At 41.1% G+C, this 26,495-nt stretch overlaps 1 protein-coding gene across 4 annotated transcripts in view; it reads right to left on the reverse strand.

Moving 5' to 3' along the window:
• MCF2L (MCF.2 cell line derived transforming sequence like) overlaps positions 1 to 26,495 on the reverse strand; it is a 152,045-nt gene that overhangs the window by 108,961 nt on the left and 16,589 nt on the right. The window contains exon 2 of one of the 4 annotated variants that reach the window (XM_063392749.1): positions 21,558 to 21,597. The exons of the other annotated variants lie outside the window; for them this stretch is intronic. The gene's annotated coding sequence lies outside the window, so the exon portion shown is untranslated. The remainder of the gene's footprint in view (positions 1 to 21,557; positions 21,598 to 26,495) is intronic. 4 annotated transcript variants of the gene reach the window in all.

Raw genomic sequence — 26,495 nt, forward strand, 5'->3', positions numbered from 1 at the left:
AGGGTGCACACCAAAGAGCCACCAGCCATGCTGCAGCTCAGGGCATGTCCACGTGCAGAAAGTCAGGAGCTACTTGATGGGAAAGGATGGGAGAGGAACTCCTGAGGGAATGCGGGGGAACAGGAGGGGCTTCTCTGCAATCCAAGCGCCAAACGGTAACACCCACATCCCTTCCTGCCTTGGCAGTCACACATCAGGACTGTCCCAAATACCTGTATTTCCCTTCAAACTACTCTTGGATCTCGCTAAACTCTCACCCCCCTCTGGGGATAAAATGTTAATCCTGCCTCTTCCCAGCAGCTCTAATAAGAGTTTCCTGCAGTATCATATCAATGTCAGGGAGAGTCTTTACTGAATTCAGCCCTAGACCATTATACTAGAAGAATCATTATGGGGTGTTTAAAAAGAGTATCAAATAAAGCCTGGAGTAATTGTTCCGTTCCATGTTTTAAAAGGTTTGTGGTAGGATGCTGCAAAGTTTCTTCCTGATTTTCTGAAGGCTGAGCGGGAACTGTTAGTATTACTTTAACTTGGATAATTGCTAAGCACACCTTGCAAAATTAGCAATGTAGTATTTAATGTGTACTCTTACTCTCCTTGTGCAAAAATATGGCAGCTCTCTGTGCTTTTTAATTCCGTTAGATCTTCAAAAATGTAAACAATTGCTTTGAAAAGCACCTCCCACTGCCACACTGAAATAATTCATCTTCTGTCTTCATACAGCAACAGAGAGAAGCTGTTTCTATTAATATCCCTCTCCTGCTCCAGGCTTTGTGATCTCAAAGAAATTCAGGTGTACAATTTTCATAGGAATTGACTTTGAAATGATGGCACTGAAGTCAGATGCAGATTGCAATGTCCTTGAAAGGCAAGTAAAGCATGAGTTGGGAGTAAGAAACATAGAAGAGACTCAGCAGAAGGAAATTAAGAAAGTCGGAAATTAGAAAGCTAAAAATGCTATGTGTTGGTTTGTACTTTTTTCTTGCCTTTACTTCACAAGTGGTTTATCTGATGTAGAAAGGTCCCTTTTTTCCCCTGTCATCTGTTGGTTTTGAAAACCATCAACAACTTTGATGGCTTCCCTTTGATCGCCCCAGTGCACTCAGATGCTCTTTGCCTCTCTTTACCTTCAAGTCTCTGGTATCAGAATTCCAACCCACATCCCACAGGTCATTTGCAGCCTCAGCAGGTGTTGCACAGAACCCAGAGGTGGAATTTTTGACTGTGGCTGTCCTCAACAAAACCACCTGTGCCAGGATCACAGTAAATGTCTGGGTCCTGAGCGGCCTGGAGCTATCTCATAATTAGAGCCTTGCATCTACTCAAGCATGAATTACGTAATGATGATGAATTTTCATCACTCTTGTGATTCTGTGAATGTAGGTCATATTCCATCATAAATATTGAACATAAAGCTATTGTTTTTCAGACAGTGTGCTATGGGGACCCAGCTTCATGTCCTACTAAACGCCCATCTATGAGCAAAACATCCAGAGAATCTTCTTCTATTACCCCATTTCTGCCAATTTTTGGTTCTCATCCAAGCTGCATAACCAAACATACCTGTTTTGCTTCCTTAGCCCATCTTTCCCCTCCTCCCATTGCCAACAGTCCTCAAAGTAAATTGGAAAAATTCCTTCCTCAAACACAAACATGCTTTTTTATCTACTTTGTTTCACTGTATGTTTGGGTGGGAGCTTTAATTTTGTTTTTAAATGTTATAACAAGAATAGAGTATTTTATACAAATGTACTTTGCCATTGCAAATATGTTGAAAAGCTGAGTAAAAAAAAAAAAGCTGAGCTGTCTCAAAAAAATGAAATGCTAAGTAAGAAAGCATCAAGCTTCCTTTTATAAATCCATTTGGTAATAACAACCAAGTTCCAGACTCAGTTGGAAACTGAAAACAAAAGCCAGCAGAAGAATTGCCCGGTGTTTGGAGAGAGGAATTCATGTACGTATCAACAAGAGGATACACGATGGGTAAATTTTGCCCTCCCTCCCACATCTGAGACACCTGCCTGAGAGTTCAGGCACTTCTCAGAGGCAAACAGAATCAGAAAAAACCACTCAGCTTTCACCTCACCACATGAATTGCCAAACGAGTCTCTTCACTGCAGTAAATCTGAAAACTGCAAATGTTAAGATAATAGGAACAGAGAACAACCAATTCAATGACAAATATTCCACAGCAGCAGGATACAGAGCCGTAAGGAACATTTCAGTTTGGCAGGGCCTTTCCCCAGCAGTTGCTTCAGTGGGCATCGTGCCTGCAGTAACACACGCAAGGTAAAGGCGGAAGGAGGAAACAGATCAGTCACGCAGCGTGCTGGTTCATTCGGTTCATGGGCCAAAAGCTGATACAAGACTGGCTTTACTAAGCTCTTGTTCAAACACTGGCATGTGACATAAGGCAACCTCAAATGACCAGCTAGAGTAACACAGGGTTACCTGGAGAGAGAACCAGCAGCGCAGGATAAAATAATGACAGGAGAAACGGCTTTGTCCATCCCAGAAACCAGACACACAGGAGTGTTTACAAAAAAGGCTACTATTTATCATCTGATATCTTTAACAATGAAGGTTGTAGCCTGAAGAGTAATTTTTAAAATCAGCTACATGTATTCTCATAATTTTCTATTTATATAAATTATCTTGGTGTTTCATATGCAAAGCTACCCTCCCTTTAAATCCATCAGATGATAGGCAGGAATCGAAAGAAAAAGAAGATACATTTCTGGCTCAACAGGAATTGAGACTTTAAAAGAACTAGGACAGTCACTTCTCGGTGCAAATTTTCTGCCTGCCACATGAAATGATGAAGGCAGAAAGATTTTCAGTAAAACTGTCACTTAGCAAAAGCTTCAAGCAGAGGAAGGGTGACAGCACTTACAGCCCTGAAGTAACAGCACAGGTGAAAAACAGGAGCTTACTTATTGCACAGCAGTGTATTTCTCAACTTGCCAAATACCTGTTTGCCCAGATTATCAATTTCAAAAAGGCTGACTGCTGCCAAGCAGCACTGCACACTGAAATCTTCAAAACCTAGCACTGTGCTTTATCAGCTCACCACAATTAGAGTGCCACATTCTACTAGAAAACTGCCTTACCCTGTGTCCTCAAAGAGATTTAAGTGCCTAAGGCACCATCACACTGGCTCCTACCAAGCTCAAACACCAACATTCACACAAAGGTAGAAACGTTTGGAGTGGCTGTCACAAGGCTCTTCCACTTCAGCTTTCTCTTCATGCTGAAACTCACAGCCACTTACACCTTCTGTGTGAACAAGTTTAACATTTCCCCATTGCAGCAAGGGTTTCATTGTGTCCCACTCCCTGCTGCTTCAGGGAACCATGTGGGAAGCTCAACAGCCAGCTCCACACTCCTGGAACACCACAACTCAAACAGCACTTCCCATCAGTCATCAAGAAATGTAAAGCATTATTACAAAAACTCAAAAGCCACAAAAAGAACAGCAGAGGTAGACTGAGGATATAACTAACATGTGAGACTGCTGTAAGTAAGGGGATTTGTTGTCTAAAACTGCCCACTCTGTGCAGGGATTCCATCTCTAAGATGATGATTCCATCTCTACCTGCACCCAGGACTGTGTGCTTAGGCTGACTGTTCCACAAGGCAGGAGGAGGCTGCACCCAGGATGTTGTTCAAGGCCATGTTAAAGGCTGGACTTCCAGACAGTTTGCATCACCACAAAGCTGCATTCCTATGAGTGGAGAGCCAAGTGGCTCATGACTGAGCTATGTATGGGGATAAGTAAGGAGAGAGGGGTCAAAACAGCTAACACAGTATTGCAGGGTTAACTCAAAAGACCTACAAGTAATTAATCCATACAAAAACATTCAAGATCCTGTTCTTTCTGTCTGAAATGAGAGCTGCCATTTAATAGGACAAGACAAAAGAAACAGTGGAATAGGCCAGATACTGTAAAACAGCAGGCTCAAATTTCCAGCTGAAATGCAGTGTTTCAGGTACCGAAAACCTTAAGAAGTTGTTGGAGCTGACACACAAGCAACAAAATCTCAAGAGGCTGGCTTGGTCTTCTTCATTAAATGAAAAAGTGAGTGATCCAAAGGCTCCCTACTCCCAGGTTTTGGCCAACACATCAGCTTAGAGCAAACACCTTGAAGACAACACAGTCTGCATTACATGCAGACACTCTGTCCCTGCTCTGTGCTGTTCCTTTTCTGCAGAAGTTCCCTGTTATTTGATATGCACGAGGTAATCTTGCAGCTTGGCTCTCTGTGGTTGGAAGTGTGGCTGGCAGCTGTGCCAGGCACTCCTGCCAAGAAAATATTCTGAGACACCATGGTAATAAAAACACATCAAAGAGAAAGGCTTTTTTCTTCTTTCATATCACTAAGTACCTAAATCCAGGCAGGGCTTTCCCAGCTCTGCAAGCTTTAAGTATATATACCCGAAGTCCATAAACTGAAGAGGAGACTAACAAGCATGCACCCAACAATCCTCTGAAAAGCCATTCTAAATGTGCCATGATTTACTGTTTAATACCTATTTTTTAACATGAAGTCAGTGATAGGTGTTCTCTTGAGGAGTGGGGGAGGAGTTATATGTCAAAAAAAGAAACCCTGTTGTGATGAAATATTTTGAGACACAATCTTTAAGCAACAATAGCTTGGTTAAAAATAAAACGTAATCAACCTTAATGTTGATCAAAATATTTTTCCTCAGATTCCCAAAAAGGCAGCCAGCTCCTTTTAATAAGGACAATTCTGTTGCCATCTCTGAACCTTATTTCCACTAGATTCACTAGATTCAGCTGTTTCAGCAGTAAAATAAAGAGTTAGGTTTAGGGCAGAATATGCTAAGAAATGGATGCCATGCAGGTGCTCCCAGGATCCGTGACAGTGCATCCTCAGAGAAAATATGAGCAATCCACTCCTAACTGCTTGTGTCTGTTCAACTGCAGCTCCCACGCTTACTTTTAAAATTTTAAACCTCATGTCAGGAAGGGCATGCCCACTTTTTCTACCTTTCAGCTGAAAGGAAGGGCAAGCAAGTTAATACCAGGCAGAGGCATTCCCCATTACCACTGAAGGCCACCTGGGTGCAGTGGATGTGCCAACAACCTGCAGATTTCAGAGCTCTCACATGGATCTCTCCAACTCTGCCAGCTCCATAGAAAGCTGGCAAAGTTGCCAAGTAGTAAATCAATGCCTTCATGCTCAGACCTGCTTGCCAAATTAACAGAAGCATAGAGAGCACTCTGCCACATGGAGAAAGACTCTTCGAGTTCCCAAAGTTGAAAATCAAGAGAACCAAGGATGGAAGCTACAAGGATAAGAATGAGCAGGCAAGATCACAAGACTGTAGAAATGGGGAGGACACATGGAACAGGTCCTTCCAGCTGCCCACAACTTTAAAATGTCCCTTCAGTATGCCTGGGGATGTTCCTGTTTGTTCTTGCAATAATCCAACTCACCCCAGTGATTCTGGGTACTTGGTGTGTGAATCCCTTCCTCCCACATCTGTGCCTCATTTGTCAAGACAGGTGAGCCAGCCTTCAAAACTTCAAAAGCCTGTCTGTCAAGAACAGAAAGCCAGGGAAATGTAATGTAAAGTTTGGGCACAAACTGTGAATGAGACTGAAAATGTGGAGCTACTGACAAGTGACTGAGGCTGAAATGGCCATGGGGTGCTACCTGTACTTAAAATACCAGCACTGCATACATATTTACTGAGGAACCACATGTTTTCCTTCTTTGGTTTGCAGATGTTTCTTCTTTCTGCAGAGCATTAAAATTGTGTTTGAGGAGAGGAAACAGATGGTAGCTGTAATAGTGGCACTTTTCCAAGGTGGAAAGTAACCATTATAGTGGGGCTTCCACAAGCTTAAGGCTGAGAGTGTCAGATTTGTACTGCCTGTTTGCACGAATTAGACAACACGTCACTGCAAGGCTTCCAAATGATGCAGATGCAGGGTAGTGACTGACACTGAGAGCTGTGCCTTAACCCTGTGTCTGTCAGTCAGAGCAAAGAGAGTCCTCAGCTGCATCCCCACGGCAGGCAGGGACATGGACAATGCATGAGGCCCCAGGTCAGAGCCGTTTATCACCTCGGGCTTCAACCTCTGAGCTCCTGTTCCATGGGGAGGGGGAGTCCTGCCCATAAACAGAAATTTGTGGGAGAGGGTTGAATTTGGCACAGCAACAGAACTGAAAAAGAAGAAAAATAAAAACTACATCCAAATAAAGAGAGTGATGCCATTATCTATCAAAACAATAAACGTGGATAAAACTAGGATTTTGATTTTTAGTATCAATAATAATTTCATAGTTTTTTTCTGAAATAACCCCAAAATTCTAATAGAAAATAATAATTTAAAAACCCAGAGAATTTATTTAAATAATTTCTGCCTTTTATGGATTTATGTGAGAACAGCAAAAGCAATTAGTCTGGTCATCCAAGTCCAGGTGGCCATTTGATAGAAGGAAAGTGGATGGAGAAGACTGAGAAGCATATCTGAGAAAAAATAAAAGATGCCATGGGAACACTCTTTACAGTTTTTGGGAAAATGTAGGGCACATTTTGAACGGTGGAGCAGGAGTCAGAGCTGGAATATGAAGCAGATGACAATATTAAACTAGGGAGCATGATTTTGGTAGCTAAGTATGTCCAGAAGGAGAAGATAATGTATCTTTGTATTATGTTGGGGAGTAAGGTGAAGGTGAGGGAAATGAGAAATAATCAATCAAAGCTTTGCCAGAGAAAGCTGTCCAGGTTTGTGAAATGGGGCAGAGGAAGGCACTCGAGGGACTCAGTGAGAGGATCACACCTTGGTAAGAGAGTAAGGAGAGGTCAGAAATGTGCCATGGGGGCTGGGAATGTGAGTAAATCAGAATTTGGTCAGAGCTGAGGGAGCAGGACCTCTAAGGCAAGTGCTGGTGTGGCAGTGAGGGATGAGTGGCCCAGAAAGGTTGTGTGAGTGCCAGACTGACCCAGGGGACTTGCCAGCAGGAAAGCAGCCAGAGGCACAAAGGCTGTTCTGGTAGAGGAGTGAAAGATTACAGGCACAGTCAGACTTACCATCCCTAACCTCAGGCACTGGGAGATGCTAGGCTGGGAGCTGAGCCACTTCAGCCTTCCTGGCCCCCAACCCAGTCACCAGAAGGACCAGTGCACCCTAGAAGGTGGAAGGACTTGCTTTCTTAACATGCCCCCTTCTCTCTGTTCAGTGCACAAGGGTTTTGAATTCATCTTCTGACTCAAAAGCTTAAAACTACCTGGGATAAATCTCAGCCTGCCTGCAGTATAATTCAGGGGAAAAAAAATACAAGCTAAGGAAGAAGAACAGTTTTTTGTTTTTTTTTTCACCTAGAATCCTACAAAGGAGAAAAATCCCTCAATGTCTGAAGGTGGACAGTTGTACCAGGGGGAAGCCAGGGGAACCTCTGCATTTCAGTCACTCCTGAGCACATTGAGAAAGACTGAACGTGATCTTGGGCTGCTAAGGAAATCTTGGCTTATAAAAGGTTTCTGAATCAACAGAAGTGCTGTGAAGCCAGACAGAGGATAATTAGACCAAGGACAGTGAACAGCCCTAGAATGGGAGACAGTGACAGAGAAACTGTCTGAGCAACCTGAAAGCAACAAGGGAGGGAGGAGGGTGAAGGAAAAAGGAAACCTGAAACAGTCACCTACAAATACAACCACTGGCTGCATAAAAGTACTGTCTGTGGCCTGAGAATACCTGCACAAGGATTACAACAGAGAGAAAGAAAGAGAAGGGGGAGGAGAGGGACCAGATAAATCACAGTAACATGGAATTGGCTGTAAAGTAAAGGCTGCCTTTTCTCTCCTTTTTCTTTTTTTTTTTTCCTTCTTTAAATATGCAAGTTTAACAAGCTAAAAACCAGCACATTGTCAGAGCTGCAGGCAAGTATGAAAACAGTGCTGGGAGCTGCTGATGGCTTACATGAAGGTCACAGTGTACCTGCAGCTGCACAGCTGAGAGACAGGCAGTGTCACAGGCAAACCTCCCACCCCAGAGCCTCCCTCTCCTTCAGCTCATGAAGAAAACGCTCACACATTCCCGACCAAATGCACCACACGCTTTTAAAATTTATCTTGCCACTAAAAAACTAGATCAACATTTTCATGGGAGTGGAAAAAGTAATGTACAGATTACTAAAATAAACTGCAACAGACTGTATGCTTGAACAAACATCAGACTGGCTTTCTTCTTAAGCATTCAGAAAACCAAAACAGAAAATGAAACAAACACCCAGATATTTAATAAAGACATGTTTTGAAAATCAGAAGATAATCAATTGGAAAAACAAAGAAGGAGAAATAATAGTGTATGTGACCTTTACTTGAAATTTAATGCTTGTTCTTGTCAGATCAAATCTTGTTTCCCCCCAAAAAGTGTTGTTAAGAAGGTAAAATACCCTTTTTTCCTATCCATGAAAACAGAAGTAGCTGATCTGTTCATTCCATATTTGTCATTTAATCTATGTGTTCATCAGACTACCAGCATCAGCCATCTTGCTAATTATCTCCTTCCACCACATGGAAATTGAAAAAGATGAAAAAGTCACCCTTAGGAAACAGAGGACTAGGAAAATGGGAAGATAAATTCCAAGTTTTGATACTGCAATGATACTGATACTGCAATACCTTATAATAGTCTGCATTTTCAAATCACTGTTTTGCCTCACATGACAAGATGCAAGACTTCTGTAATTTGGAAACCAAGAATAAAGGGCAAAGCAAACAGTTTCAAAGGATGCAAAAAACACCTCTCTTGTGTTTGCAGGTAACTTTTTATTCTGAAATATGTTCACATCTCTGCATGAGTTATAGCCAATATAACACTCCTATATCTAATCAAATATCACCTTGCTGTGCACTGCTTCTTAGTTCTAGTTTTGAACACGCAAGCATTTAGTTTTTAATAAATAAAACAATCTCAGAAATTTTTATAATCTTTCTACAATACTAAAACCATTTTAGCAGATCTGCTCTAATTTTTAATCCGTACAGACCTAAAACAACATTTACCACGATTAATTCATGCAACTCTTCATTCTCATGGAAGTGCAATTCAGATCCACCCAAATACGGGCTTGCAGTGCTTACAGTTAGCTGAGCTTCTCACTGCTTAATATCAGACCCATTTCACCAGACAAATCTGTAATTCCCCCAATTTAGGTGCAGCCGAGTCCGATAAAAAGGAAAATCAAAAAATGGGACTCAAGACCCATTTAGAGTATATGACTGGGCTAGCAGCTACCAAAAACGATGTTCTAAAGCATGCTTCAGGTATAACGAAGCACTAAAAAATGCTAATAATTAGTGTTAATATCAACGAAAGATTAACCTACTGACAAAAGCTCTTTATGTTTTCTTTCCTATTAATGAGAGCATGCATAAAGAAAGCTAGTCAGATTGCCAGGATTTTCAGTAAATCCTACAAAATCACTAACAGCATCCACACAACACATTATTTAAGACCAGCAGCTCCTCCTACCAGCGCACTGGGAAACCGCATTTAATCTTTGCATCAATTCTTCTAGGGCCATGTCTTCAATTTGCAGCCAGCACCTCATTCTCAGATAAAACAAAAAGAATCCACAGCAAACATGCCCCCCGCCCCTGCTCAGCGATTAAAGGAGGCAGGGGGGAAGATCCCCGAACCAGCCCCTTAGGGCAGCGCTTCGCAGCCCCGCATTTCCGAGGCTCCGCACGGCACAAAGGGCGGCAGGAGCCCGCGGGGCGAGGCGGGCGCTGCCGGCAGCCGCGGATGGTGATGGCAGCAGCACCGCTCCGAACTTCTGTCCCCCGTGCCGCTGTGGGCTGGCCCCAGCAGAGTCCCCGACGGCCGGGACGGACGCGGAGCGCTGCGGAGCCGGCGCGGGAAGGGCTGCGCCGCATCCCGCGGGAGCGGCCCCGGCTCGCACGGCGCCCTCCGCTCCCACGTGAGCGCCGGGCTCCTCCACCTTCCTGCCAGCCCGCCGGGGCGGGAGCAGCGGCAGGGAAAGGGCCTCCCCACCGGCAATGCCGAGGAGAGCACCCCGCAGGATGCCCGCAGGATGCTCGGTTCGGAATGGTCATTTTTGAAGGCTGAGGACTTCAAATTTCCTTTAAACTCTGTCCATTTTCCTTTAAACACAGCTGTCTTCTGGACTCCTTGGAGGAGTTTGCTTAAATGTTGTGCCACAGCAGTCTTACAAGTCCGTGTCTGTATTTCCACAGCAACTGTATTCCACCTTAGGCAAAGGGGCTTTAGAGCCGGGCTCCATGGACCCCTCAAGGTGTACGGCAGCAGAACTGCTCCAGAAGGCAGCCGGGAAAACCAAACCTCATAACCAGTAAACTTCCACTTACTGTAGAGGGTACAGTGCCACTGGAAAGCTTTCAGGGACACAGAAAAACCTACAAGACTGAAAGCAGTGCAATGCTTCTCTTCCTCATAATTGATTTTCACTGCTTTTATAAAGACTGTTTTACAAGTTTGAAACAATGACGCTTTAACCACCTCTTTTTCCAAAGATCTTGATGCCTACTAAATCTTACTGTTCACAGAATTAGTCGGTTGGAAGAGACCTTCAAGATCATCGAGTCCAACCCATGCCCTAACACCTCAACTAAACCACGGCACTGAGTGCCACATCCAGTCTTTTTTTAAACACATCCAGGGATGGTGGCTCCACCACCTCCATAGGCAGGTTATTCCAGTCCTTTATTACTCTCTCTGTGAAAAACTTCTTCCTAATATCCAACTCATATTTTCCTTGATGCAGCTTGAGACTGTGTCCTCTCGTTCTGTCAGTTGTTGCCCAGAGAAAGGCATCAATGTTGGCAAGGTTCTGCTGATGGTCAGCTGAATTCCTCCACTCTTCTAGTCATCCTATTGGTTTTATCCTAAGTTTTAATGAAAATTAACAAATTATCCATGGCTAAAAGAAAAAGGGATAGTCTTTATGCTTAAAAGGACTGCACTCTGTTATTTAAGATAAAGATTCTTTTCCCCAGATTGCATACAGCAGGTAAAAACAGCAGCCCTTCTGAGGGAAATAAGTGGACACTTGTGATGAGTTGTTCATAACTCTCAACAAGACCTTTAGAGAGGACATGAACTAAAAAAGGTTTTTAAGAGGATCCATCAAACTATCTAGGCTTCCTCTGCCAATAAAATTAACTTAGATAATTCATTTACTACATTAATTCACATTATTTCCACTCAAAGTATGATAGGCCCACAGCAGCTCCAGGTATTAGACATGACTAAAGCCATATATGTTTCCATTTCAATATTGATAGAAATGGCAAAATGAAGTCTTCAGTCAAGCTTTTCCATAACAAAGCATTACCACTGAAAAACTGGATCTGTAGGAACCTTGTATGCAAAAAGTATTTTGTTTATGTGACTGCCATTTGAGATGGCATCTATGCAAAGGAACAAGTGATGGGCAGCAAGACCACCATTACCAGACCAGCTCTTGCCATTCTGGTGGTGACCCAGGAGGAGGAAAAGCATGAGGAAAGGTGTGCAAGTCTGCAGGTGCACTTGGATAGCTGAGGCTCATTATCAAACAAAAGTTGTGCAACTGTATTGTATCCACAGACAGCCCAGAACTCCAGATGTCAGACAGTCAATGGGATTTGTTATGGCAGCAAGTTGAAGGCCTAAGGCATTTTTGCACATGCAGAGCAGCAAAGTTGGCTTGTAGGAGTATGCTGTTTCCTGGTGCAGCAAGCATATTCATTCACAAGCACCTACTGCAATAGAAGATGATAGTTCAATCCAAGATTTCCCTGAGTTTTGCCTCAATTCAATAGCAATTTCATGTTTTCCTTGGAGAATCAGCAGACTGCTTAAGCTTCCCATATATCAAAGGTCCATCTTTCCATGAATTTCACTGGGTTTCTCAGTGAAATAACAAATGAAAAGGAAGACAAAAATGTAGTGAAGAATTTTATCATATCAACCAGTCAACTTTCAGAATCACAAGCACATATTAACTTATACTTGTGCTAAATGAATGGAGAACCCTAATATGTTAGCTAAACCTAAGTTATACCAAAGATGCCACTTCATATATACTTTCTACACCTTCAGACAAATTTCCAACATGCAAAGTATGAGCAGAGCATCCACATGAAAGATTTAGTTAGCTGGGCTGAAAGTTACTTTACCTAAAAGTGGGTTATCTGTAATCATGTACTTGTTTAATCATGTTCATTCATGGAAATTAGGCAGCCTTGTCTTCCTAAGTAAGAAGCTTTGGCATAGCATCTCTACTGAATGAAACAAAGAGTATTTGAAGATACTTAACCAGATGTGGGATTACAATCTCTGCTGGTTTGAAACAGGATCATCCATGGTTTCACAAACAACCTCAGTCAGTAAAGACACAGACCTTAAACTAATTAAAATCAACTCTTAACAGGAAGACACAACTGAGCTTTCTTGCAACATGAAGCAATCCAGTATCTGACTGTGAGCCATGTAAGGAATCAAAACAGTCCAGAAAATACAACATGACTATATTTCAGGGAAGAGCTACTGCAGTTTTCACTCTCTTGAAGTTTTTAGTTGATCCCTACACCTCTTTGGATCATCATGACAACCATGTTATGGAATTAAATGTGCCATTTCAGTCCCATACATCTCATGCCTAATTAAAATTTGATAGTAAAAGGACTGATGCTCAGTTCTACCCCCGGGAATCTGTAAATACAATAGGAGATGTTGCCATTTTTCAGATATAATATGATTATTTTAAATTATTTTTTTAAATTAAAAATTCAAGCTGCTTCCAGAATTCTGATTTTTAACTTCTGCTATATATTACCTTCAGCAAAATATCTTCACCAGCCCCAGGCAAGCCCCTACTGCAACACAGGAATTCATAAAAAATTTAACAAGTACAAAGCCTTTCTGTTCTGTCTTAAACTTCCTTGTTTAAAATGCATTGGAAACATTTCTTGTCAAATGGTCTGTACTCCTGTTTCTTTCAATGAAACTGCAAAGATAATAAGAAAGGCACAAATGTATTACAGAATTCAATCAATCGATTTCCATGGCTGCATGGGTACAGTATGTGATCTGATTTGTATTGACTTTTTTCTAAACTTCTGTTAGATTTGAAAGCCTCATCAACATTATATTTTCCTTCAGTTCTCTACTTTACTCTGGTTTTTGCTGTAGTCTTCAGCAAATTCTGTTCAAACACAGCAACATCACACATCTTTTATTTCCAAACAGTTTCACCCAAATAGGATTAGCTAGTTTTTCAGGAAAATGTGGGTATTTTGAAAATGTTCCAGAAGTAACACACAACTATCCACTCATGGGGGGGCCAGACTGGTAACCATAAATCGTTAACATATAATCATGTAATGAGTTTTGCTTGAGCAAAAGATGCTTTGAACTATACACCTAAAGATTTCTCTGCTAACTTTATGTTGATCCCTGTACCATCAGTCATCAGTGAGTCCCAAAATTTAATTATGTGCTGTGTGAAAAACTGTTTTTGTTTAAACTACCTTCCTGGAAGTTTTCTGTGTGCCCCAGTTTCTCTTTTGTGAAGCAGTGAAAAAAAAAACCAAAAAAACAACAAACCCAAAAAACCCTACAGGAAATAAACACTCTCTTTTCACATCCCCAAGCCATTCATGACTGCACAGACCACCACTGTAGGTGATATTATGTCTCCTCCAATTGCCTGTTTTCCAGACAGAAAATTTCTTACACTCATTAGTTCCTATTTGTATAAAAGCAACCCCATACCTCTGATCGCCTTCACCGTTTCTCCATGTGCACTAATTCTACTCTAACAAAGGGAACAAAACTGGACATGGTACTCCAGAAGTAGGCACAGCAGAGATTACTCAGTGACACAAGGATTTTGCTGTTCTTGGTTTCCCTCTCAGCGGTTTGTAATGCTTTGTTTGCCTTTTGGACCAGCACTGAATGCCAACCGAGCTGCTGCTGTTTTCAGGGAACTACCCACAGCCAGTCAAGGTCTCTCAGTGAGGGTAACAGCTTAGCTTACAGAATAGCATTTTCTTTCCTCATCTGTATTGCTTGTACAAACAATTAATTTTACCTTCTCTACTGATCACTGACTTAGCACCACCAATTTATCCTCCAACGGTTTGCACTCAGCACTGAATTTTACTATTTTGAATAAATATTTTCACATATTTACAAATTTTCTCTTTCCACACTTTTTTCCATTTCCAGTTCATTTAGGATTATGTTGAACAGCTGCAGGAATCCCTGCAGAAATCCCTGCTTTTTCCCCACCAGTAACTCCCCCTCCACCCACAAAAAACTGACCACCTAAAGCAACTCTCTATTTCTTATTTTTCAGCCTATTACTAACCCACAAGAGGGCTTCCAATTTAACCTCCTTAGGTTAGTTTCTCTGCGAGCCTAAGAGTGGCTGCAGCAGAAGAAAAGTTAGGTATTGACTATAAAGTAGGACTACAAGAAAAGAGAACACCCAGAGGGGTTTTGGTGCCCACACCGCCTGCGGCAGGGGGAACGGGCAGAGCATAGGGATGCCTGTGCAGCTGAATGCCCTGCCAAACACCCCATGCAGCCTCCCAGTGATCCCACATGGTCAGCACCAGGCAGCCAAGCCCCCACGCTCTTTTCCGGATGGCCCCACCCACCACAGGCCACAGAACTCCAGAGACTGAGTGAGCAGTGACGCTACAGCATCCACGGCACCGCTGCACCCTACAGACACTGCAAACACAGCCAGGGAGACTTACCTAAGCTGGGCTCCTGCAGAGAGGGGAGAGACCCATTGGACGTGCTTTTCATAAAATTAGGTCCTCTCAGGTCCTACAAAAAAGTGCCACATACACCCACTGCACAAGGGTGACACTGATCCCCAGCCTTAAATGAAAGGGAAGGAAAAGAGAAACAGGACGGCTGATATGAAAGATCCAAACAGAAAATGCATTTTTAACATTTCAACCTCCTCTTGGCACAAGTTCTCCCTTCATGAAGAAAAGGGATTTTTCCCTTTTATTTCCCTGAATGACTGAGCTCTCTTGGTAATCAGCCCAGTTGGGCTTTATTATGTAAAGCATCTGGGATTTGAAACTGGGATTCATAAGCAGAGATGGCAGTATTCTGGCTTTGGCAGCACCTCACTCTTGCACAAGGAGAAAATTGTTCCTAGATTCACAATCTCAAGGAATACAGAGAACTTAGCAAATAAATGGAGGAAGGAGAGGGAAAAAAAAAATCAAAGTTTTTCTTCTTAAAAACTTGACACTAAAACACTCACACAAAGTCAGAGTATGGGCAAGGTTCATTCATACAGGAACACAGACTCAAGAAGCTTTCAGATGTGCAAGAGCAGTTAATAGAATAAATCCATCAAAATTATGCCTTGTTTAATTGATATATTAATTTACCAAATCTCCATCAAATTCTCAGCGTCTCCTCAACCTCAATAAATTTTTTCTTTGAGAAAGTAGGTGAGAAGAGGTCCTAGCAGCTGTTCTCCACGTTCCCTCATCTGGGATATATGATACCCCCATACATGGACTAGGCTGAGGTGACATCCAGATCAAGTATTTAGCAGCAGGGGAAAAGCTTCAAGCTCCCCTTCCTTTTCCATTATTGCTGAGGCCCATGGTTGAAAAGTAGTAAAAAATATATGAAATGCAACCTACTCATCTCTGTTTGACTGCCTCTTCTCCAGTTTAGCCCAACCTTGCTACAATCCAGCTCCCTATACTTTCAGTCTTCCCCAAACAGCTTCCTTCCTCCCCCCGGCAACTGCAATCTAACGTCTCCTTAAAAAAAAAAACAAAACAAAAGCAAAAAGAAACACATTGATTAGTTTTTAAAGTTAATTTAGTTAATAACTTTCCCTATTTTGTTTCTTTCATAACCTGTATCTCAGCTTCATGCTACAGCAGCATTCCTCATACTGCTGTGAAGTTTTGTAGTAAGGCTCTTCAGCCTGAATTAACCTAAAATGATTGACCAGATCGTAGGTTTCAAAACTTCCTAGCAAAACAGGAAGGGCTTCTTTTTCCCCAGCCTTCCTTGCTTGGATGAAGTGTCATTTGAATCTCTTCTGCTTGTCTGCTGTGTTTCTAAAGAGTACCAAGTTTCTTTGTAAGTGCTCCATTCAGATTTCTTCTTTGTTCTTTTTTGCCACGTGGGATTAAGTAATCACTGCAGAGCCAACAGCCTTGAAAGAGTTTATTTAATTTAACACCTCCAGTTGTCCCTGCTCCAGCTGAGGGATGTTCCAGTCTTTTATTCTTCTTCAGTCTGAGGAGCTAAACTAGCCAGATGTGCCCACAGCTGCACTCCTCTAAAAGCAGGCATGGCAATAAATGAATGAATGTTGCCTTTTGCCAATGCCGTGCCAAGATCCTTCTTTTCTAAGTTTACTTTATAGATGAAGGAAGTACTTTGTGTAGGAAGTTAGGAAGACTGAGAACAGGAAACATAAAGGTGAGCAGGGACTGAATTTGCTGCAAAAAGGAGTAATGTGGAAGGAAATGAAGCATCACTGTTATTTCCTTCATTGGGGTACTTCCATATATATGTATAGTTAAAGGAAAGGCATCACAAGGGAAACTACTCTAACCCTGAAAGAAATGAAACCACTTTAAATGCAGAAAAATCAAATAGTGGATGCCAGGGAGCTCTGGTTTCAGAAGATCAGCTACTGGTACCATAATTAAATAGATGGTAGAGTATAGATGCAGAGATACCACAGTCTTATTCTTCCACAGACTTAGTATTACGTATTCAAATGCTGAAATTAATGGATCCAGAAAACACACACCTTTTGAATTCCGTTGTTAGGGTGATTCTCTTTTCAAAGGAAATGCTGGATGAGGGGTCATAAAATTAATTTCTTCCCTCCAACAGAGTCTGTCCAACATTTTTTTAGAGCTCGACTCTTTGAGGTCTCCTAAAAAGTATTAGGCTTTTAAATCAAATGATGTGTGTGTGTTCGGATTTTGAGTATTAAAAGTTTATATTTTATGACATGCCCTACTTTGTAAAAATCCCTATTTCAAAAGAGCGAGGTGCACACATAAAAGTTCAGCAGGTCTACCATTCAAGTCGGGATTGATTTAAAACACTGTAACAAAAAGTGATATTTAACTGCCACATGTAATTGTTAATTTTACATACAATCAATGATATAAAAAGTGCTCAGAATAAAAAAGCTGTGTTTTTCCAGGACTATTCAATTTGATTACACATAATAAAACTGAAGTGCTTACCCCTGAGGAACAGGCTGACAAATTTTAACACAGATAAAGGGCTCAGTAGAAGGATGTCAACTTTAATTTGGAACTTTTTTTAAATCACAGAACCATTAGGTTGGAAAAGACCTTTAAGATCATTGAGTCCGACCATTAACGCAGCACTGCCAAGTCCACCTCTAAACTGTGTCCCTAAGTGCCACATCTACACAGATTTTAAATACCTCCAGGGATGGAATGGGATGTATCTCAAAATTTGACTGCCCTTTTCCACTTGTACATCTTAAAAAGTAGCATTCAGTGGAGCTGTAGGGTGACAGAAAGCTTTTCTCTTTTTACAAAAGGAAGCAGTGCAATGCTCAGGGAATGCACTGAGGACATGGGAAGATTCAGTTTGGGGCTGAGCTGCCCACCTGTGGCAGACGTGCTCCCCAAGGCTGCTCACCATCCCACACCGGGTGCTGGCCTCCCTCCTGGAATGCACCTCAAGCACTCTTAAAGGACTTGGCTTTCTCTTAATGCAAACCAGGAAATTTTAAAGACGAAAGTAATCTTTCTATTACTCATCTAGAAATCTATTTTTATTAATCATCTAGAAATAGGAAAGTAATTTCCAACAACCACAAGGATATTTCACCTGCAGCCTAAGAGGCCACTCCCCAAACAAGATCTCAGTCTTGCTGCAGAATGCTCACACTCCTCACAGGTCCTGCAATGGTGCTGTTGTGTCCTTCACAACAGAGCTTGAAAATTTCTCTCTGTTTCCTTACCAGACCTATTGCCCTATCTATTTTAATGCAAGCAACCCTCAGTAAATTAAATAGCAATATTTTCTTATTTTTACTGGTGGATTCTTAATACAGTAGGTACCATCAGAAGTGGCAAAAGATTCCAGGTAGGGAAAAAATGCCTCTAAAAAAGTGTTTTCTAAACAATTACAACTTTTTTCATTTCTAGACAAGCAAGAATCACCATATCCAACTTACAGTGACTTGTTGTGTTGGGTTTTTTTAATTAGGATATGAAACTGTGAATATTTTTACATCCCCTTTATTTTCCATTTAATATTCTTTATGGAATATGGTACTTCTCAAACAAGCCAAATTAGACTGAACTTTCCTGGGAGACAGTCTGCACAAAACCCTCAGCAGATGAGGGAAAATGAGCTCTTCAGCTTATAGTTACTCTGCTGCACTATGGTAAAACTGTCAGAAAGAAAAATGTCATCTAGATTTCTTTAGATTGTAAGCCATATCCAAACCACCATTTCATGCCTTCTTGAAACAGAAAGACTGAATTTTTGCTTCAATAGGTTTATGGAGGTACTACTGTTAGTTTCCTTGAATGACCACAGTCCTAAACTGTTACTGCTTTGGAAAGAAAAATATAAGCAAGAATGTATATATTTCCTTGTTTCTTTAATTACATACCACTGTTACTTTTTCTTATTTTCCCTCTTTGACTCTTCAGAATTATTTCCAATCCAAAACAAGAATTATCTTGTCAGTGAGAAACTTAATACAATGCCGGGGTTTTTTCACTTACTTAAAATGCAGTAAAATTAAGTGCTTTTTGATAAAAAAGATGTTTCATAGACTTCACTTTCAAATAACTTAAGCTTTAAAATTACTAGATTTCATCACATACATCATCAATAGATATCATCAAATACAGAAATCAGAGATTATTTAAGTATCCAAAAACTTTCCATAGCACAAAGTTACATGTATAAACTGTTATTCTACTTCATCTTTCCAAGTATCTGATTTCTCTTCACTGTCACATGTAGTTGCAAATGAGGTATCTTGTAGAGTAATTACCAGTGGTGCACTGGGTTGCAAGCAAAGAGCTCTCAAAAGCAGGCTAGTTTTAGATGGTTTAGCTTTTATTCCCTCACAGAATGAGGCAGCATGCTGTTCAAGAAACTAAACTGCTTGCTCTACGATAGAAAAAATATTTTTTTTGTCTACATTTTTCAAAGTGTAAAGGCAGCAATAAAGGGTATGATGGGACTCCTAAAACGCAACGCGAATAACTGCATTATACAAACAGTAATTTCACTCTCCTTTTGTCCCTTTTCTTCTCCCCTGACATTTGCAAGAGAGTATGTAAAACTAAAGACTAGTTTCTCTTGTAAAAGATGGTATCTGCCTGCTCTCCCCACCTCCTCAATGTCCCAACAGTCTCAGTTTGTATAACCAGAGCTCACAGACCCTTCTAATGCAATACTAGTAACTTAGAGCACCCAAAGCAAATGGTAATAAAGTCCATGAAAACTTCAAGTGTTTTCTAGAGAGAGCTCTTCAAAAAGATATACTTCATTAATGACATTCAGTATTATCTGTGGGGAAAACACAGTAAAATCTCAGATGTAAAGGTTTACTTTACTTTACTCATGAGTAAGACCCCAAATGCAAAGAGTCAAGTAACTAAACTCATACATAATTTCATGTGAACAGCTGCTTCCTTTTAGGAAGAAAAGGACTTTATGAAACATTTTAAAGCCTATTTTTGAAAGCAATCTCTCCATGGAGTCACTGCCAGATGGTTATAATACTTGACAAGATACAGACAACGTTTTGTCAACATGTGTTGTGGGTTTTTATACTGCCTAGTCTTCTCAGTACTGTATGTTATTTTCCCAATAATATGGGAAACTCCTTTACAAACAGAAAGGCAGTCACAAATACGACTTCTATTTCATGTAGCCATGATCCAGGTACACACAATGAAGCTATGCTAAACATACTTGCTGAAAAACAATCCAACTCTTTAACAATACTTGCTTAACTGAGTTTCTCTTTCTTAAAGTACAACAATACAAGTTTTAAATTAATTCTTTCTGGTATAATAACACAACCACACGGTTACATGGATTTTTTGGCTCAAACAGTTGAAGCTAATCATAAGCATCACTAAAATCTTCTAACACAATATATGAAATCACACTCCTTTCAGTCAGAGCAAACATACTCATCTGTGAGAACATATACATGTATCCCATATTGAATCACTTAGACAAATAAAACCAACGTCCTGCCAAAATTCTATTATATGGCATATAATTCCTTTCAGAATCTCTCTGATCTCCAACTCCAAAATGCAGTTAAGACTCAACAATATGCTAACAATAGCACTGAGTTTTAAAAGGTAAGATTTTAAAAGTAATTCAGGAAACAAGATGCTGTAAGGAAATATTTACATACACATAGAGAGGCCATGTTTAGACTTGTAAATACCAACCTTTTTTGTAGTTTTGTCCAAAATCCAAAACGTGTTGCACATGTCCTTTAATCAGGTATTTGATGCAAGAACAGCATAAATGACACGGCATTTGAGAAACTCACGTATCAAAAGGTCCAAGTGTGCATGTTAAACTCTCCTCAAATGCAGTACAATTGACAGGCTTAGAGCAGTGCATTTAGATTTTGCAGTGAACTTGTTTCCAAGGAAACCAGCAGCTGCAGGTGTTTTCCCACACACCAGGGAATGAAAATTCAGCACTGATCTTGTCTACTCAGTATTTTATTCACACTTTTTTTTTGGTCGTAATAACCAACTATTTCTCAAACTCTGTTAGAATACCAGACTGCACTAAAAGAAAAATTTAAAAAACCTTCCCCTACACATGACCTTACTGAGTGGTAAACTGCACTTCTTAAGTGTTTTCTTCTTTATTCTCCTCCAGTCTCCTCTCCAAAAGTGTCCTACCTCCCTTGCTTTGTCTCCTTCAATAAAAGTGTGCAAAACCCGCCCCACGCAATGGATTTTCATCCCAAAAAGTCCTCTAACAACTTGGCAAGGCTTCAGCTTCCAAGAAACAATGCTGACTTGGGGGAGGCTACAGAAACGCCTAATCTGATCATACAGCATAGCTTTGCAAAACTGTACCATGCTACAGAGATATCACCATGACCAGTATGAATCACGCTTCTTAGGATGAGGATAAAAATACTAATACTTAGTAAAACCACAAGAAGATGCAAAGTAGGAAATCCATTTCCAACGCAGTTTTATCCACAGGACATGAAACCAGTAACTCACACAATCCTTACTTATCATTTGTGCTACAGATTGGAAGGCCAATATCTATCAATTAAAATACAGGCAATGCATTTTTTTTAAGTAGCCTCTTTTGTCTGAATAAGATACTGGAATATTTAAAAATCTTCTGAGCTCCTAAAGCATTTTTGTACTTGTTCTCTTTCAATGTTACTGAATCAACAGCAACATCTACTGGGCACAGAAGGGCAAGATTCAGCTTCTTGAAAGAGATTAAAGGGCCAGGTACAGGAGCATGTAATACTTACAGTATCTATTTCTGGATACTTTGGCATCACTTTGCAGTCACTGTGAAACCAGAAACAAACAACACTTTTAAATACGCATTTTCTTTCTCTTCACCTCTTCAGAAGGAAAACAAACCAAACAGAAAGATGGACAGAAGGACAGCACTGACTCCTGGTTACCTTTGGAGATGACATATTACGTAATGACATACATATGACAAGTAACATATTAGGAATATTAGATACACTGGGCTTACAGAAGCAGTTGACAACAATTCTGCCAGTAAAAGTATTCAAATATTCTTCAAGTTCATGCAGTGGAGAGTTTTATTATTAATCTTTTTGCTCATTAAATCTATTTTTCCTCTTTAACAACTATGCAGATTTGCAAAATAAATAAATAAATAAATAAATAAAGCACACCTCACCAAACTGATACCAACCAAACAGCAATGACTAAACACCAACCAGATCAGACCAAGCAGAAGTTTTTCAAAACTCCACAAAGAACAAGACAAACACATGTGAGCCTAGTAAATGCTCAGAACAAGGATTCCAAAGAACTTTGACCTAAGAACACCAAGTATTTGCCTTTCATAATAGAACCTACTGGAGCCTAAATTCGCTAACTAGAACACAGTAACTGGAGCCTTGTGAGAGGAGCACAGGACAATCCATATTTCTGAAATCCTCATCTAAGCAATCCAAAGAAAATGGGTGGGACAAGCTCAGCTTCATCCTTGCTGGTGCCCTTCTGCAGGCACTGGTGTTTCACCTGCCTGCTGAAAGGCACACACCAATCAGGGTTCAGAATCACAGCCCTTGCCTGGATTTTGACATCTACACATTCTCCTCTTTTAAGATGTAATCAGATGAGAACAGGATCTCTGCTCCAAGCACTCAACATGCATCATAAATCAAGTGATTATTTATTAAAGTGCTGCTGGAAACGGAGAAAAACTCAAGACTTTCCAATGAAAAGTTTGGGCCTCAGTCAGCAGCAAACCAAGTTTCCCCCTGCTACCATCCCCTCTGGTCTAGTGACTCTTCAATATTTCAATACAGTGTCTTCACCCAGGAAGAGCTCAGCAGCCAGACTGAGCTTCCGTCCAGGCTTCCAGGCTGAGGAGGAAACTGGAGAGCACTCTTTTTCTGTTTTCCACTCCCTTTGCTGTAGCATGTAGGGAACCCCAGTGCCATTGTACCCCTCCTGCATGAAGCCGATTGCCCTGCCATGTGAGAAACCAAACAAGGTGTGTGCAGGGCACATGAGGCTGCTCAAGAGCACCACATACAGCAAGCTGCAGACAGCCTTCTCAAGAACAACAGCAGCTCTGGGCAAAGGCAAGACAACCCCTGATGAGGTAGCTCAGTCCTCATCAGAAAAACTGTCCGAGTCCAGGACATCCCTCTGGCGGCCCTGGAGGGTTTGGAGACCAGACAGGGAGGTCTGGGATCTGTAAAGGGGGGTCAAGCCAGCCTCACACAGAGCCCAGGAGGACATTGCCTCTGATCCCTGGCCATGGGAGAGAATGCCCAATTGTATGAAGAATCACAAGCCAAGAGAATTCAAAATAAGTAGTAGTTAGTTTATCACAGAGTGCGAAAGTAGAATCCAGGATTTTTAGCATATGGGCTTGAAGAGGCAAGGTGGAGGAATTGGGGAGTGGTCCTGTCCTCCTTGTTCTTGTTCTTGTCCTCATCTCCCATTTTCTGCTGAATTGGATCACAAGGATTTGTTTAGAGTAGAAATGACATGTTAACATAGGTAGTAAGTATTGGTAAGATTTTGTAAATAAAAAGTATGTTGTGGACCATGGTTGGGTCAGGGAGACCGTACATAAAGTCCGGGACCCTCTGATCCGGGCAGTCTGCCGTGTGTCCTGATCTGGGGATGCCTGGCAGAGCTGAGAAAGAACTGAGAGATAATGAAAGAACAAACAACCTTGGAAACACACACTAGCAGACTCTGTTTGTCTTCTCTGGCTCTGGTGTGGGACCTTTTGGGCAAGAGAAGCTGGAAAGCCCTATATACCTTGGGGAACAGCAACCCTGAGGAGAATCTCAGGGAACAGCAACCCTGAGAAAAAACTTCTGAAGGAATTACGCCCCTTCAGACTTTAAACACCTAAATGCTACCAAAGTGCCCCAAACATTGGCACTGTTCTCCCACATGCTGCTGGGGAGTCTCTTCCTTTGCAGTGCAGTGAGCATCAGTCCAGCAGCACTGCTGGAGCCTCACCAGTCAGTAAAACAGGAAAATCCAATTGCTCCATTTGAGACAGGTCCTGGCTGCACACACAGACGTCATTCTGCTACCTTCTGTAACCTCACTGATAGCCCTCCTATGTAAACACATTTTGCAACAGTAAAAAGTGCAGGCACAGGCCCTTTTGTGTGCAATGGAGGATGCCCGGTACACAATACACCACAAGAGACCATTGCTCTGCACTGCAACCACGCAGAGGCACAGTACAGCACACAAACAGCAAAGCTCAGTACATACTATGGTTATAGAACAATGATGAGTTTCTCAAAAGATGCAGTAGTAAGGAGGAGGAAAAAGTACAAAAGCAGGCACGTGTAATGTGCCTTTTTTCCCCTATTTTTCTCCCTACTCCTGTGACTGCCAGCCCTCTCTATGTGGAAAACAGCAACTGCTAATATCTCACGCAGAAAAAATCTGTCCTCAACACAAAGAATGCTAGTTAAGAGGACTTCAGGCAGCTTTAAGAGAGCTGACTCTGCTTCTAGGCCCACCAGCCTTGTTTCAATTGGGGTTTTTTTGGCAATTTCTGACAGCATTACAGAGGTCTGCAATACGTTGTCTGCGCACACCTCACTGGAAGCAAGCTGCTGGCAAGACTGCCTGGTTTTCAGGGACTTGCTCCCTACCTCAAAGAAACCCAAGCAGAAGCACCACTAATGTGTTTTCCCCTAGACCCTCACCTTTGGGCATGTTTCCTTGGCAGCAGTTAATCCCAGGTGGAGTATTTTCCACTGAATCCATAATTTCCAGTGTAGCTCTTTTTCCCCAGGATGATTTTCAGATGGAAGTGACACATGTTGCAGGGATACCACAAGGCCTTCCCCTCCCTTCCTCCACACACATAGTAAATAAGAGAAATACATTTCCCCAGGTAAGTCCTTGCAAAACAGGTTGCACAAATTTGACAGCAGGAAATTTTAACTGACAGACTCCAGATACAACATCAAATTTACTTTGCTCTCCTCTCCTTCAACTCTATAGTTGTTTAGCAATGTCAGTGAAAAACATATTATTCTGTTCAATAATTAGTTTACGTGACATTTGAAGACTACAATGATCTAATTATGTGCAACAAATTATTTTAGAGAATCACTATTTTTCCAACGCCCCCTATGATCAACAATGAAGCTTAAACAGATATAAACTGAGCTGAGAAAATAAAACTTCTCACCAAACAACTTAAATTGCTTCCAGCTAGAGCAGAAAGCAAAACTAGGGTTGAAAAGAAACTTCAATATTTTATTTCATTATTCTCAACTCTTTCTGTTACCAAAGTTCCCTCCTCCAATGTAATGAAGGTTTGACTTCCTAAACACTGAAAGAGAATGCATTGATTAGCCCCAGAAAATCTGTGCATTTGCATGAAACAGCCCTGAGTAATTCCTCAGTGCCAGAGGCAACGACTGAACCCAACATTTAATCTGGGTATTGGCTAGAACCGAGGCAAAGCAATTTATTTCCATGACAAATGCTCCAGCACACGCAGTCCAGCTGGAAGCCAGTGAGTCTGTGTAACCACACATTCTACCCTACAGATAGGTAGATGACACTGATATGATATTAAGGCAGTATGGGAGACCTTGTCACTCAGACGGTTCCCACTGCACCTGTCCAAGACCTAACATTTACATTCACAATTTCTCCATCTTCCCAATCTGAGGAGCAAGTGCCAAATCCAGCAAGCAGCCTGCCCTTACAGAATAAGCCAGTTTCTAATACAGAGTTTGGGTTTTTTCTGTTTACTTATTATAATCAAGCAGATTTACAAAGATATCCACTGCCTGTAGAAGCAGGAAAATGAGATTTACAGAACGCCTAAGCATGTTAGACATGTAACCTCTCCTGAATTTCAATTACACTGCTGCTTAGACACTTTTCCAATTTCTTTGGAGGCACCTGAGGCACCAAAAGCACAAAGGTACTCATGTCAGGGACTAAACAGAATTGACAAAGCTTTCCTGCTTTTGCTTCAGCAAGCATCTATTGCTTCATCCTGTGCTGAGAATATCTGAAAAGCAAAGCATGATTTAAATAAAAAGAGAAAGATTCACTACATTCAGATGCATCACAAAAGCTAGGAATTTTCTTTATAAACTAAATATAACTGCTTTCCCTTCTAATTAAATGGCTATAGATTTTAAATAGATTATAAACCAAAGAACACCTCTAATCTGTGACTGAGAAATATTTCAGAGAGATGTCACAACAGAGTTCAAAGAACTTTGAAGAAAAAATTAAAAATGCTTTCATGCCTTTGATGAAAGCTAAGAGCAATTTCAGGCAAGATCATTTCCTGAAAATGTTCTTTTTAGCAAGCAGTAGCTGAACTGAAAATCCATCAAGTATAGCACATAGTTACAGAGAAACAGACAGACAGATAGATAGATGCACACATATATAAACACACACACTGAATTTTACTCCTGACACTACCAAACTACCTCTGCACAGCTCATTTTTAGCTGGCAATGCCTTTTTACACTAATGAAGCTTTTCTGCTCTAATGTCTTGAACTGAACAAGAGGTTATTTTTATATATTCCATATCTGCTGTAATTCCCTGGAAATAAGGACTTAGAGTAAGATGTTTAATATTAACTTCCTTTAAGAGGGTGGTTAACTTGCATAGCTTAGAAGTCTTAAGACGAAAATCCTGACAAGACTCCTACTGATTTTAATCAGACTGGATTT

This window comes from Prinia subflava, chromosome 3 (genome assembly GCF_021018805.1).
Source record: "Prinia subflava isolate CZ2003 ecotype Zambia chromosome 3, Cam_Psub_1.2, whole genome shotgun sequence".
In the NCBI taxonomy this organism is placed as follows: domain Eukaryota; kingdom Metazoa; phylum Chordata; class Aves; order Passeriformes; family Cisticolidae; genus Prinia; species Prinia subflava.